The sequence below is a fragment of the Balaenoptera ricei genome, chromosome 17, assembly GCF_028023285.1.
Source record: "Balaenoptera ricei isolate mBalRic1 chromosome 17, mBalRic1.hap2, whole genome shotgun sequence".
NCBI lineage: Eukaryota > Metazoa > Chordata > Mammalia > Artiodactyla > Balaenopteridae > Balaenoptera > Balaenoptera ricei.
The window spans coordinates 5,572,314-5,586,333 of NC_082655.1; positions in this window are offsets into that span (position 1 = coordinate 5,572,314).

Consider the following 14,020-nt stretch of genomic DNA (forward strand, 5'->3'; position numbering starts at 1 on the left):
GAGTAAGACGTGGAGATCACCTTCCTCCCCACAAATACATAAAAATACATCTACATGTGGAACAACTCCTACAGAACACTTACTGAATGCTGGCAGAGACCTCAGACTTCCCAAAAGGCAAGAAACTCCCCACGCACCTGGGTAGGGCAAAAGGAAAAATAAAAAACAGAGACAAAAGAATAGGGATGGGACCTGCACCTCTGGGAGGGAGCCGTGAAGGAGGAAAGGTTTCCACACACTAGGAAGCCCTTTGCGGGTGGAGACTGCGGGTGGTGGGGGGAAGTTTTGGAGCCACGGAGGAGAGTGCAACAACAGGGGTGCGGAGGGCAAAGCGGAGAGATTCCCGCACAGAGGATCAGTGCCGAGCAGCACTCACCAGCCCGAGAGGCTTGTCTGCTCCCCCACCGGGGCGGGTGGGGGCTGGGAGCTGAGGCTCAGGCTTCAGAGGTCGGGTCCCAGAGAGAGGACTGGGGTTGGCCGCGTGAACACAGCATAAAGGGGGCTAGTGCACCACAGCTAACCAGGAGGGAGTCGGGAAAAACTCAGGACCTGCCTAAGAGGCAAGAGACCATTGTTTCGGGGTGCACAAGGAGAGGAGATTCAGAGCACTGCCTAAACGGTCTCCAGAAACGGGTGTGATCTGCGGCTACCAGCTCGGACCCCAGAGATGGGCATGAGACGCTAAGGCTGCTGCTGCTGCCACCAAGAAGCCTGTGTGCGAGCACAGGCTACTATCCACACCTCCCCTCCCGGGAGCCTGTGCAGCCTGCCACTGCCAGGGTCCCGTGATCCAGGGACAACTTCCCCAGGAGAACACACGGCGCACCTCAGGCTGTTGCAACATCACACCAGTGTCTGTCGCTGCAGGCTTGCCCCGCATTCCAATACCCTTGCCCCTACCATACCCCTCCCTCCCCCCACATGAGTGAGCAAGAGCCCACTAATCAGCTGCTACTTTAACCCCGTCCTGTCTGGGGGGGGAACAGATGCCTGAAGGCAACCAACAACATGCAGAGGTGGGGCCAACACCAAAGCTGAACCCCAGGAGCTGTGCGAACAAACAAGAGAAAGGGAAATCTCTCCCAGCAGCCTCAGGAGCAGTGGATTAAATCCCAACAATCAACTTGATGTACCCTGCTTCTGTGGAATACCTGAATAGACAACGAATCATCCCAAAATTGAGGTGGTGGACTTTGGGAGCAACTGTAGACTTGGGGTTTGCTGTCTGTGACAGATTTGTTTCTGATTTTTATGTTTATCTTAGTTTAGTGTTTAGCGCTTGTTATCATTGGTGAATTTGTTTATTGGTTTGGTTGCTCTCTTCTTTTATTATTATTATTCTTATATTTTTATTGTAATAATTTTTTTCTTTTTTTCTTTATTATTTTTTTTCTTTCTTTTTTTCTCCCTTTTCTTCTGAGCCGTGTGGCTGACAGGGTTTTGGTGCTCCGGCTTGGTGTCAGGCCAGAGCCTCTGAGGTGGAAGAGCCGAGTTCAGGACGTTGGACCACAAGAGACCTACCAGCCCCACATAATATCAATCGGTGAGAGCTCTCCCAGAGGTCTCCGCCTCAACGCTAAGAGCCAGCTCCACCCAACGGGCAGCAAACTCCAGTGCTGGATGCCCTATGCCAAACAACTAGCAAGACAGGAACACAACACCACCCATTATCAGAGAGGCTGCCTAAAACAATATGACATGCTAAGTTCACAAACACCCCAAAACACACCACCGGATGCGGCCCTGCCCAGCAGAAAAACAAGATCCAGCCCCACCCACCAGAGCACAGGCACCAGTCCCCTCCACCAGGAAGCCTACACAACCCCCTGAAGTAACCTCACCCACTGCGGGTAGACACCAAAAACAAAGGGAACTACGAACCTGCAGCTTGCGAAAAGGAGATCCCAAACACAGTAAGTTAAGCAAAAGGAGAAGACAGAGAAATATGCAGCAGATGAAGGAGCAAGGTAAAAACCCACCAGACCAAACAAATGAAGAGGAAATAGGCAGTCTACCTGAAAAAGAATTCAGGGTAATGATAGTAAAGATGATCCACAATCTTGTAAATAGAATGGAGAAAATACAAGAAACATTTAACAAGGACCTAGAAGAACTAAAGAGCAAACAAACAATGATGAACAACACAATAAATGAAATTAAAAATTCTCTAGAAGGAATCAATAGCAGAATAACTGAAGCAGAAGAATGGATAAGGGACCAGGAAGATAAAATAGTGGAAATAACTACCGCAGAGCAGAATAAAGAAAAAAAAATGCAAAGAATTGAGGACAGTATCAGAGACCTCTGAGACAACATTAAATGCACCAACATTTGAATTATAGGGGTCCCAGAAGAAGAAGAGAAAAAGAAAGGGACTGAGAAAATACTTGAAGAGATTATAGTTGAAAACTTCCCTAAAATGGGAAAGGAAATAGTCAATTAAGTCCAGGAAGCACATAGAGTCACATACAGGATAAATCCAAGGAGAAACATGCCAAGACACATATTAATCAAACTATCAAAAATTAAATGCAAAGAAAAAATATTAAAAGCAGCAAGGGAAAACAAACAAATAACATATAAGGGAATCCCCATAAGGTTAACAGCTGATCTTTCAGCAGAAACTATGCAAACCAGAAGGGTGTGGCAGGACATATTTAAAATGATGAAAGGGAAAAACCTACAACCAAGATGACTCTACCCATCAAGCATCTTATTCAGATTCGACGTAGAAATCAAAAGCTTTACAGAAAAGCAAAAGTTAAGAGAATTCAGCACCACCAAACCAGCTCTACAGCAAATGCTAAAGGAACTTCTCTAAGTGGGAAACACAAGAGAAGAAAAGGACCCACAAAAACAATCCAAAGCAATTAAGAAAATGGTAATAGGAACATACGTATTGATAATTACCTTAAATGTAAATGGATTAAATGCTCCAACCAAAAGACATAGACTGGCTGAATGGATACAAAAACAAGACCTGCATATATGCAGTCTACAAGAGACCTAGGGACACATACAGACTGAAAGTGAGGGGATGGAAAAAGATATTCCATGCAAATGGAAATCAAAAGAATGCTGGAGTAGCAATTCTCATATCAGAAAAAATAGACTTTACAATAAAGACTATTACAAGAGACAAAGAAGGACATGACATAATGATCAAGAGATCAATCCAAGAAGATAAAACAATTGTAAAGATTTATGCACCCAACATAGGAGCACCTCAATACATAAGGCAAATGCTAACAGCCATAAAAGGGGAAATCGACAGTAACACAATCATAGTAGGGGACTTTAACACCCCACTTTCACCAATGGACAGATCATCTAAAATGAAAATAAATAAGGAAACACAAGCTTTAAATGATACATTAAACAAGATGGACTTAATTGATATTTATAGGACATTCCATCCAAAAGCAGCAGAATACACTTTTTTCTCAAATGCTCATGGAACATTCTCCAGGATAGATCATATCTTGGGTCACAAATCAAGCCTTGATAAATTTAAGAAAATTGAAATCGTATCAAGTATCTTTTCTGACCACAATGCTGTGAGACTAGATATCAATTAAAGGAAAAAATGTGTAAAAAATACAAACACATGGAGGCTAAACAATACACTACTAAATAACCAAGAGATCACTGAGGAAATCAAAGAGGAAATCAAAAAACACCTAGATACAAATGACAATGAAAACACGATGACCCAAAACCTATGGGATGCAGCAAAAGCAGTTCTAAGAGGGAAGTTTATAGCAATACAATCCCACCTCAAGAAACAAGAAACATCTCAAATAAAAAACCTAACCTAAAGCAATTAGAGAAAGAAGAAGAAAAATACCCCAAAGTTAGCAGAAGGAAAGAAATCATAAAGATCAGATCAGAAATAAATGAAAAAGAAATGAAGGAAACAATAGCAAAGATCAATAAAACTAAAAGATGGTTCTTTGAGAACATAAACAAAATTGATAAACCATTAGCCAGACTCATCAAGAAAAAAAGGGAGAAGACTCAAATCAACAGAATTAGAAATGAAAAAAGAGAAATAACAACTGACACTGCAGAAATACAAAGGATCATGAGAGATTACTACAAGCAACCATATGCCAACAAAATGGACAACCTGGAAGAAATGGAAACATTCTTAGCAGAGCACAACCCTCCGAGACTGAACCAGGAAGAAACAGAAAATATAAACAGTCCAATCACAAGCCCTGAAATTGAAACTGTGATTAAAAATCTTCCAACAAACGAAAGTCCAGGACCAGATGGCTTCACAGGCGAATTCTATCAAACATTTAGAGAAGAGCTAACACCCATCCTTCTCAAACTCTTCTAAAATATAGCAGAGGGAGGAACACTCCCAAACTCATTCTATGAGGCCACCATCACCCTGATACCCAAACCAGACAAAAAAAGAAAACTACAGGCCAGTATCATTGATGAGCATACATGCAAAAATCCTCAACAAAATACTAGCAAACAGAATCCAACAGCACAGTAAAAGGATCATACAGCATCATAAAGTAGGGTTTATCCCAGCAATGCAAGGATTCTTCAATATACGCAAATCAATCAATGTGATACACCATATTAACAAATTGAAGGATAAAAACCATATAATATTCTCCATAGATGCAGAAAAAGCTTTTGACAATGTTCAACACCCATTTATATAAAAACTCTCCAGAAAGTAGGCATAGAGGGAACCTACCTCAACAAAATAAAGGCCATGTATGACAAACCCACAGCCAACATTGTTCTCAATGGTGTAAAACTGAAACCATTTCCTCAAAGATCAGGAACAAGACAAGGTTGTCCACTCTCACTGCTATTATTCAACATAGTTTTGGAAGTTTTAGCCACAGCAATCAGAGAAGAAAAATAAATAAAAGGAATCCAAATCAGAAAAGAAGAAGAAAAACTCTCACTGTTTGCCAATGACATAATATACGTAGAGAATCCTAAAGATGCTACCAGAAAACTACTAGAGCTAATCAATGAATTTGGTAGAGTAGCAGGATACAAAATTAATGCACAGAAATCTTTTGCATTCCTATACACTAATGATGAAAAATTAGAGAAAAGAGAAATTAAGGAAACAATCCCACTTACCATTGCAACAAAAAGAATAAAATACCTAGGAATAAACCTACCTAAGGAGACAAAAGACCTGTAGGCAGAAAACTATAAGACACTGATGAAAGAAACTAAAGATGATACAAACAGTTGGAGAGATATACCATGTTCTTGGATTGGAAGAATCAACACTGTGAAAATGACTATACTACCCAAAGCAATCTACAGATTCGCTGCAATCCTTATCAAACTACCAATGGCATTTTTCACAGAACTAGAACAAAAAAATGCACAATTAGTATGGAAACATAAAAGGGCACGAATAGCCAAAGCAATCTTGAAAACTAAAACAGAGCTGGAGGAATCAGGCTATACTACAAATCTACAGTAATTAAGACAGTATGGTAATGGCACAAAAACAGAAATATAGATCAATGGAACAGGATAGAAAGCCCAGAGATAAACCCAAGCACATATGGTCACCTTATCTTTGATAAAGGAGGAAAAAATATACAATGGAGAAAAGACAGCCTCTTCAATAAGTGGTGCTGGGAAAACTGGACAGTTACATGTAAAAGAATGAAATAAGAACACTCCCTAACACCACACACAAAAATAAACTCAAAATGGATTAAAGACCTAAATGGAAGGCCAGACACTGTAAAACTCTTAGAGGAAAACATAGGCAGAACACTCTATGACATAAACCGCAGCAAGATCCTTTTTGACCCACCTCCTAGAGAAATGGAAATAAAAACAAAAATAAACAAATGGGACCTAATGAAACTTAAAAGCTTTTGCCCAGCAAAGGAAACCATAAACAAGACAAAAAGACAACCCTCAGAATGGGAGAAAATACTTGCAAACTAAGCAACTGACAAAGGATTAATCTCCAAAGTATACAGGCAGCTCATGCAGCTCAATATCAAAAAAACAAACAACCCAATCCAAAAATTGGCAGAAGACCTAAATAGACATTTCTCCAAAGAAGATATACAGATTGCCAAGAAACACATGAAAGGATGTTCAAAATCACTAATCATTAGAGAAATGAAAATCAAAACTATAATGAGGTATCACCTCACACCAGTCAGAATGGCCATCATCAAAAAATCTACAAATAATAAATGATGGAGGCAGTGTGGAGAAAAGGGAATCCTCTTGCAGCGTTGGTCGGAATGTAAATTGATAGAGCCACTATGGAGAACAGTTTGGAGGTTCCTTAAAAAACTGAAAATAGAACTACCATACGACCCAGCAATCCCACTACTTGGCATATACCCTGAGAAAACCATAATTCAAAAAGTGCTGTTCATTGCAGCACTATTTACAATAGCCAGGACATGGAAGCAACCTAAGTGTCCATCGACAGATGAATGGATAAAGAAGATGTGCCACATATATACAATGGAATATTACTCAGCCATAAAAAGAAACAAAATTCAGTTATTTGTAGTGAGATGGATGGACCTAGAGTCTGTCATATAGAGTGAAATAAGTCAGAAAGAGAAAAACAAATACCATATGCTAACACATATATATGGAATCTAAAAAAAAAAAATGGTTCTGATGAACCTAGGGGCAGGACAGGAATAAAGATGCAGATGTAGAGAATGGACCTGAGGACACTGGGAGGGGGAAGGGTAAGCTGGGATGAAGTGAGAGAGTGGCATGGACATATATACACTACCAAATATAAAACAGCTAGTGGGAAGCAGCCACATAGCACAGGGAGATCAGCTCCGTGCTATGTAACCACCCAGAGGGTTCGGACAGGGAGGTTTGGAGGGACACGCAAAAGGGAGGGGATGTGGGGATATATGTATACATATAGCTGATTCTCTTTGTTATACACCAGAAATTAACACACCATTGTAAAGCAACTATACTCCAATAAAGTTGTTTAAAAAAAAGTGTCATTAAACAGAAATGTGTATAGAACAATGATATGTGTTAATCACTTGATGAAAATATGTGACCAGAATCTTGCAGGAAACTAACTGTATTTCTCCTAGGAGCACTGGTTGAGTATTTGCTAATTCAGTGTCTGAGGCAGCTGTGTAGGACATAATTATTGCAAAGGATGAGAACTGACTCTATGTGTCTGTGTATGTGTGTGTGTTACATATATTTCTTCACGTTCTTCAATTCCTCTTAAAATGGAACTGACACTATTATAATTAAGAGGTAAGGTCTCTGTTTCCTTCTTTTAAGACTGGGTGGGGGCTTGTGACTTGTCTGATCAAGAGAAAATGGTGGAAATGATGTTCTACAATGCCTGGGGTTATGTCATCAAAGGGATACAATTTCTATCTGTCTTTCTTTGGAAATGCTCCTTTGGTGGCCTGAGTTGTCATAGGAGAAGTCCATGCAGGAGAAATCACGAGAAGGTGATAAATGCTTAAGGGACCCTATCTGTTTCAGTCCCCCTATTTTGAGGCAACAGCCAGTGTCAACCAGAAGACATGCGAATGAGCAAGTCACCTTATGATCCCAGCCCCAGACTGAAACAACGGAGAAACTGATGGAGAACTGCCTAGCTGACATCTGTTAACTGCCAGAACTATGAGAGATAACAGTAACAACAAAAGTTGTTTTAAGCTACTTTGTTTTGAGGTAATTTGCTAACAGACATTGTCATTAGAGTAAACTAGATGCAGTTGCAATTCACTTTTAGCTCGTATCAAATTAATATAAATGCCCATCTTTAAAGGAAGACTCCTGAGGATCTCACAGGTGTGGGCTGAAGGAGAGCAGAGCAACAGCAAGATGAAGGCCTATGGGAATGTGAGTCCTCTTCTTACGCAATTTACTTTATGATTTCTAGATCTGCTCAGGCCTGACCTCAAACAAATCCTTTCCATTTATGGATGAAATGCTATTGTGTTTACCCAACGTTATGATTTTTAAAATTAGATTAACACCCAGTTCATGCTGGGAAGCTCAGCAAGCAGCATCTCTTGCCACCCCGTGGTCAGGCATTCTATCTCCACCAGAGCCTCGCAGCACGCCAGGAGCGCCTTCTCAACGGGAGACAACTGTCTGTACAGTATAACATAGTCTTTACTCCCAAACAATAGGAGTCTAGGCTGTGATGACTATTTTAGGCTTATGGAGGCACTGTAGAGCATCCATATCTGATACCTCACTTAAAAGCACCATCGAGGGGCTTCCCTGGTGGCGCAGTGGTTGAGAGTCTGCCTGCCAATGCAGGGGACACGGGTTCGAGCCCTGGTCCGGGAAGATCCCACATGCCGCGGAGCAACTAGGCCCGTGAGCCACAACTACTGAGCCTGCACGTCTGGAGCCTGTGCTCCGCAACAAGAGAGGCCGCGATAATGAGAGGCCTGCGCATCGTGATGAAGAGTGGCCCCCGCTTGCCACAACTAGAGAAAGCCCTCGTACAGAAACGAAGACCCAACACAGCCAAAATAAATAAATAAATAAATAATAATTAAAGGTGTTAATAATTAAAAAAAAAAAAAGTCCTCAATACAGGTTTAAAAAAAAAAAAAAAAAAGCACCATCGAATCTACTGGATTATAAGGCCCATGTGTCAGGGCAGCTGCATCAAATAATGAACCTGTATCACAGCCCTCTAAACTGTCAGACTTATGGATAATTCTATGGAAAACAGTACGGTGGTTCTTCAAAAAATTAAAAGTAGGATTACCATTTATCCAGAAAATCCATGTCTGGGTATAAACACAAAAGAATTGAAAGCAGGGTCTTAAAGAGACATTTGTACACTTATGTCCATAGTCACACTATTTACAATAGCCAAAAAATGGAAGCAACCCAAGTGCATACTGATGGATGAATGGATTAAAAAATATGATATATACATGTAATAAAACATTATTCAGTCTTAATAAAGAAGGACATTTTGACATATGCTACAATATGGATGAACCTGAGGATATTATGCTTTGCGAAATAAGCCAGTCACAAAATGACAAATACTGTATTATTTCACTTACATGAGCTACTTAGAGTAGTCAGATTCATAGAAACTGAAAGTAGAATGGTGGTTGTGAGATGCTGGGAGAAGGGAGGAATGTGGAGTTGTTTTTTAATGAGTATAGAGTTTCAGTTTTGCAAGATGAAAACAAATCTGGAGATTGATTGCACAACAATATAAATGTTCTTAATGCTGCTTAACTCTACACTTAAAAATGGTTAAGAAGATAAATTTTATGTGCATTTTACCACAAATTACATTTTTTAAAATGATCAGTGGTTGCCAAGGGCTAGAAGGATGGAGAGAGGGATGAGTAGGTGGAACATGGGAGATTTTTAGGGCAATGAAACTGCTCTGAATGATGTCATGGTGGATACCTGCATTTGTCAAAACTTACAGAACATTACAATGCAAAGAATGAATCCTAATGTAAACTATGGATTTTAGGTAAAAATAATGTATCATATTAATCAATTGTAAGACTTGCACCATATTTAATGCAAGATGTTAATAATAGAGGTAACTATGTGAGGGAAACAGGAAGTATATGGGAACTTTCTGTACTTTATTCTCAGTTTTTCTAAAACAAACTTTAAATAAATAAAATATATTAACTTTAAAAAACTGTGAGATTTAAGGGCTATTCTCTAAATGTATCAGAGCAGCATATACATGTGTTATATGTTGTCTCTAAAATCAAAATATTCCCAACAAAGATTATAATTTATTTTTTCCCATGATGGATGGTACAGGGAATATACTTTAGCAGCTATATCCAAACCTGATCCAGACCATTAGGCCCCTAGAAACTTCATTAATGTATAAATATCACTGAAATATTTCTGGCATAATGTATAAATATCACTGAAATATTAACGCATCTAGGATTTTCCTATGTTCTCCTATCCAACGAAAAAAGTCATGTATGTTACCTAACAGTATGATGTACTAGGAGAAATTAATATGAGTAAAATTTTGCATATTATGCTAAAAAGAGCACATTAAATTGACATAATTCTAAAATAACAGTGCAGGGCAAGTGCTGTCGTTGCCAGTTGAAACTGCTCCCAATTGAATGTATTAATTGGGACTGAGAAACCAATTATTTGATCAATTAGTAGCCACATATATATTGCCAGAGCTGTTTGTTTTTAAATTTTATTTATTTTTGGCTGCATTGGGTCTTCGTTGCTGCACACAGGCTTTTCTCTAGTTGTGGCGAGCGGGGGCTACTCTTCGTTGTGGGGCGCAGGCTTCTCAATGCGGTGGCTTCTCTTGTTGCGGAGCATGGGATCTAGGCACACGGGCTTCGGTAGTTGTGGCACGTGGGCTCAGTAGCTGTGGCTCATGGGCTCTAGAGCGCAGGCTCAGTAGTTGTGGCGCACGGGCTTAGTTGCTCCGCAAAATGGGGATCTTCCCGGATGAGGGCTCAAACCCGTGTCCCCTGCATTGGTGGGCGGATTCTTTTTTTTTTTTTTTTTTTTTTAATGCTATTCTTCTCTGCTTACATTCTTTTTATTTATGTATGTATGTATGTATGGCTTTGTTGGGTCTTCGTTTCTGTGCGAGGGCTTCCTCCAGTTGCGGCGAGCGGGGGCCACTCCTCATCGCGGTGCGCGGGCCTCTCACTATCGCGGCCTCTCCTGTTGCGGAGCACAGGCTCCAGACGCGCAGGCTCAGTAATTGTGGCTCACGGGCCGAGTTGCTCCGTGGCATGTGGGATCTTCCCAGACCAAGGCTCGAACCCGTGTGCCCTGCATTGGCAGGCAGATCCCCAACCACTGCGCCACCAGGGAAGCCCGGTGGGCGGATTCTTAACCACTGCGCCACCAGGGAAGCCCAGAGCTGTTTGACTTGTTTGCATAAAGAGGCCAAATCTGGAACACATTCTGCAATTAGTGCTAACACCTGGTAAAGTTTACTATGATCCACCATCATTCTCCAGTATCAATCTTGGCTTTTAACACAACATGCTAAGGAATCAAGATAGAGATGCTGCTAGTGGTTAAGGACTTCCACTCCAACTGCACATTGAGGAACTAGGGATATAACCACAGAATGGACTCCTGGGTACTCTAACCCACTGTGTGACTAACTCAGGCCATGTTCCATTCATTGCCTGACCGTCATAAGCTCTCACTCTTAACATACAGACACTTTCGGTTCTGATTGACTCGTGCTAACTCAGAACCCCAGAAGATCTGGGTATACCCCTTCCTCCATTATACAGTAACCTTGTTAAATGGCTTTAGGTACTTTTGGGAAAAGCACAGAGAAAGACTCACCATACACATGTAAGGTAGGATTACATACAACTGCTATGAACATACATCTTCAAATGTATCTAACATCCTCTTAATTCAAGGGCCCCTGGCCCAGCGACAATTAACTGTGGGAATAACGTTTCAGGCCATAAATTCTCACTTTAGTTTCTCAAATCAGGTTTGTGCTCATCAGTCATGTGATTTATATGGCTCAAGTAGCCTCTTAGTGGGCTGCACATCTACGCTATTCCTTTGGATACAGGATCAATTAGTCACCACACAGATTCCTAAGGGTCAAAACACTGACAGTTACTCCACCCTTGAAGTCTTTTATAGTAATGTGAAGACCTTCTGTCAGGGGGTGAAATGCCACCAGCATCTGTACCCTGTTACTTAAAGACCCTGTTAGTCTCACTGAAATCAAAGAGCCCAATTCTATCGTAGAATTTCCCCCTATCAAGATGCTGGTGCTTTCCTCCACAATAAAATTTTTAAAGAGCTCAAAGAAGTGAATTTCCTGTGGGTCTTCCCAGGGCTATGTTTAGGATGTGACTGAGTTTATCACAGACTAGATCCCATCCAGCATTCATTTCAATATTCACTTCAGATGAGTGCTTCCTCTACAGCATGCCAGGCAAGTTCTGGCATGTCAACCTTTTCGATTATAGACTACCACTTAATCTAGGCTCCTACTAATCCACCAAACAATTTATTACAAATACTTCCTGCCCTTCAAGCTAACACATTAGAATCTAAATTTTTGTTGAGCAGACCCATAAAAATAAAAATTTTATCTTGTATAATCTTAGATTTTGTCCCTTTTGATATTTCATAATTAGGATCTATTCCTCTGCATGCTTCCCAATTTCCTGAGGATAAAAGTTCACAAGATTTTTAATTCCTTTATGTATATTTTGCCTCCATCCAGGGTAAACTTTGCAACTGTTTCCTTGGACATACTGAAATTTTACTTTCATTATGGGTCTGAAAGAAAAAATAGCCTGTGTCGAGGGAGAATCTTAAGGAGGGTAGGCATTCCTTTATGAAGCACCTTCCAGGTGAAGTCTCTAAAATATTTTTAATAAAAGGGATGTCTAAGTTTACTCAGATTGGGAAGACAGAATTCATTCTTCTACAAAGGGTACTAAGAATGATTCCATCTGAACAATTTCATTTGAACTACATGGGGGCACCCTGTCTCCTGCTGGAATCCTGCCTGATAAAGTGGTTAATACCAAGGATAGAGACCCTCAACATCTACTATTTGTTGAATGCACAAACAATCTCCTTTTAGGTAAGATGGGGTTCTAAAAACCTGTGAAACAAGTAGTCTCGTTCTTACACAGTTACTTCCAGACATGGGGAAAGATGGGATTCTGTTTGGGGGTCAAAGCTTTGGTTGAGGACAGATATCATGGTGCCTTCGATAAGGGGTGGCAGTGGTGAGAATGCATGAGATTCTAGACATACTTCTATGAAAGATATAACAAGACTTGGAGATGGAGTTAATATGCATTGGGAAAAATGAATACAGGGAAACCTGCGGTAAAAGCAGGACTGAGAGATCAAGTTTAATTTGGACATGATAATTTTGAGATACCACTGGCCATCAAAATGGAGAGACCAAGCAGGCAGCAGCATATATAAACCTAGAGTTCAGAGCAGAGTCTAACCTGGAGACATAATTCACAATTAGTTTTATTAATAAATAATGATAATTGCCAAATAACCAATATGGTGCTTAGTTGATAATAGGAATTCAATAAACATGGAGTTCATATTTCTATGGCCTTCAAAGAAAGACTAAAATAGTCTGTACCCATACACCCCCTACTATTAGTAGTCAGGGATGTAAATCAAAATGGAGAACATTTAAAAGAGAGTAAAACCACAAGTGTGGTTTTATCTCATACAGTCAATAAAATAAATATTGCAATAGATATAATTCTGAAAATAAGGCAAACCACAGGGGGCTCTATTTCTTCTGGATGAAGTTGGGTTTATGTATCACCTGGAGAATTCTCTGTAGCCTTTGACATAACTCACTGAGCATATAATTGCCAGAAAGGTGGGAAGGAATTAAGCACCGTGAGTAATATCCTTTGTAATGTCTCAGAGAAAGGTTAAGGAAATTTCATTTGCTGTGAGGAGATGGAAATTAATTAGTTGAAGTCACCATGGAAAATCAGGCAGTCAGGAACAGATAGTGATAAGATCCAGAGGAATAAATATGAGATTTTTAAAAACAGACATTTTAATTCAAAGAATAATAAATGTGAGAACAATTTTGAAGAGGACAACTAATGCAAAAAGCATAGAAATGTTCCTGCTTAAGTTAGAAAGGATTGGATGTCTTTTTCAGACAAGCAAGTTGTTATGCTTTTTTATTATTATTTATTTACATATTTTAATGGGTAGGAAACAAATAAATCAAAGCAAGGCTTAAACCTGGGAATCTCTTTAACATTCTCAGAAGACTGAGAGCAAAGAAGAAAAAAATGTTGGAAATTGGATGGTCAGAAGCCCTTTTCAGAATCTGACTCTCTTACTAGTCATAATAGTTGTTGAAACATTTATTCAAGACTCGTTAACTTTGCATATCTCCTTTTAAGGAAATTTGGGTTTTAATTAACTATTAACATATTATTATGTTAATTGAATATGAACCTGGTATGCTAGTAATGGGTAGAAAGAAGAGAAAATGGATGGC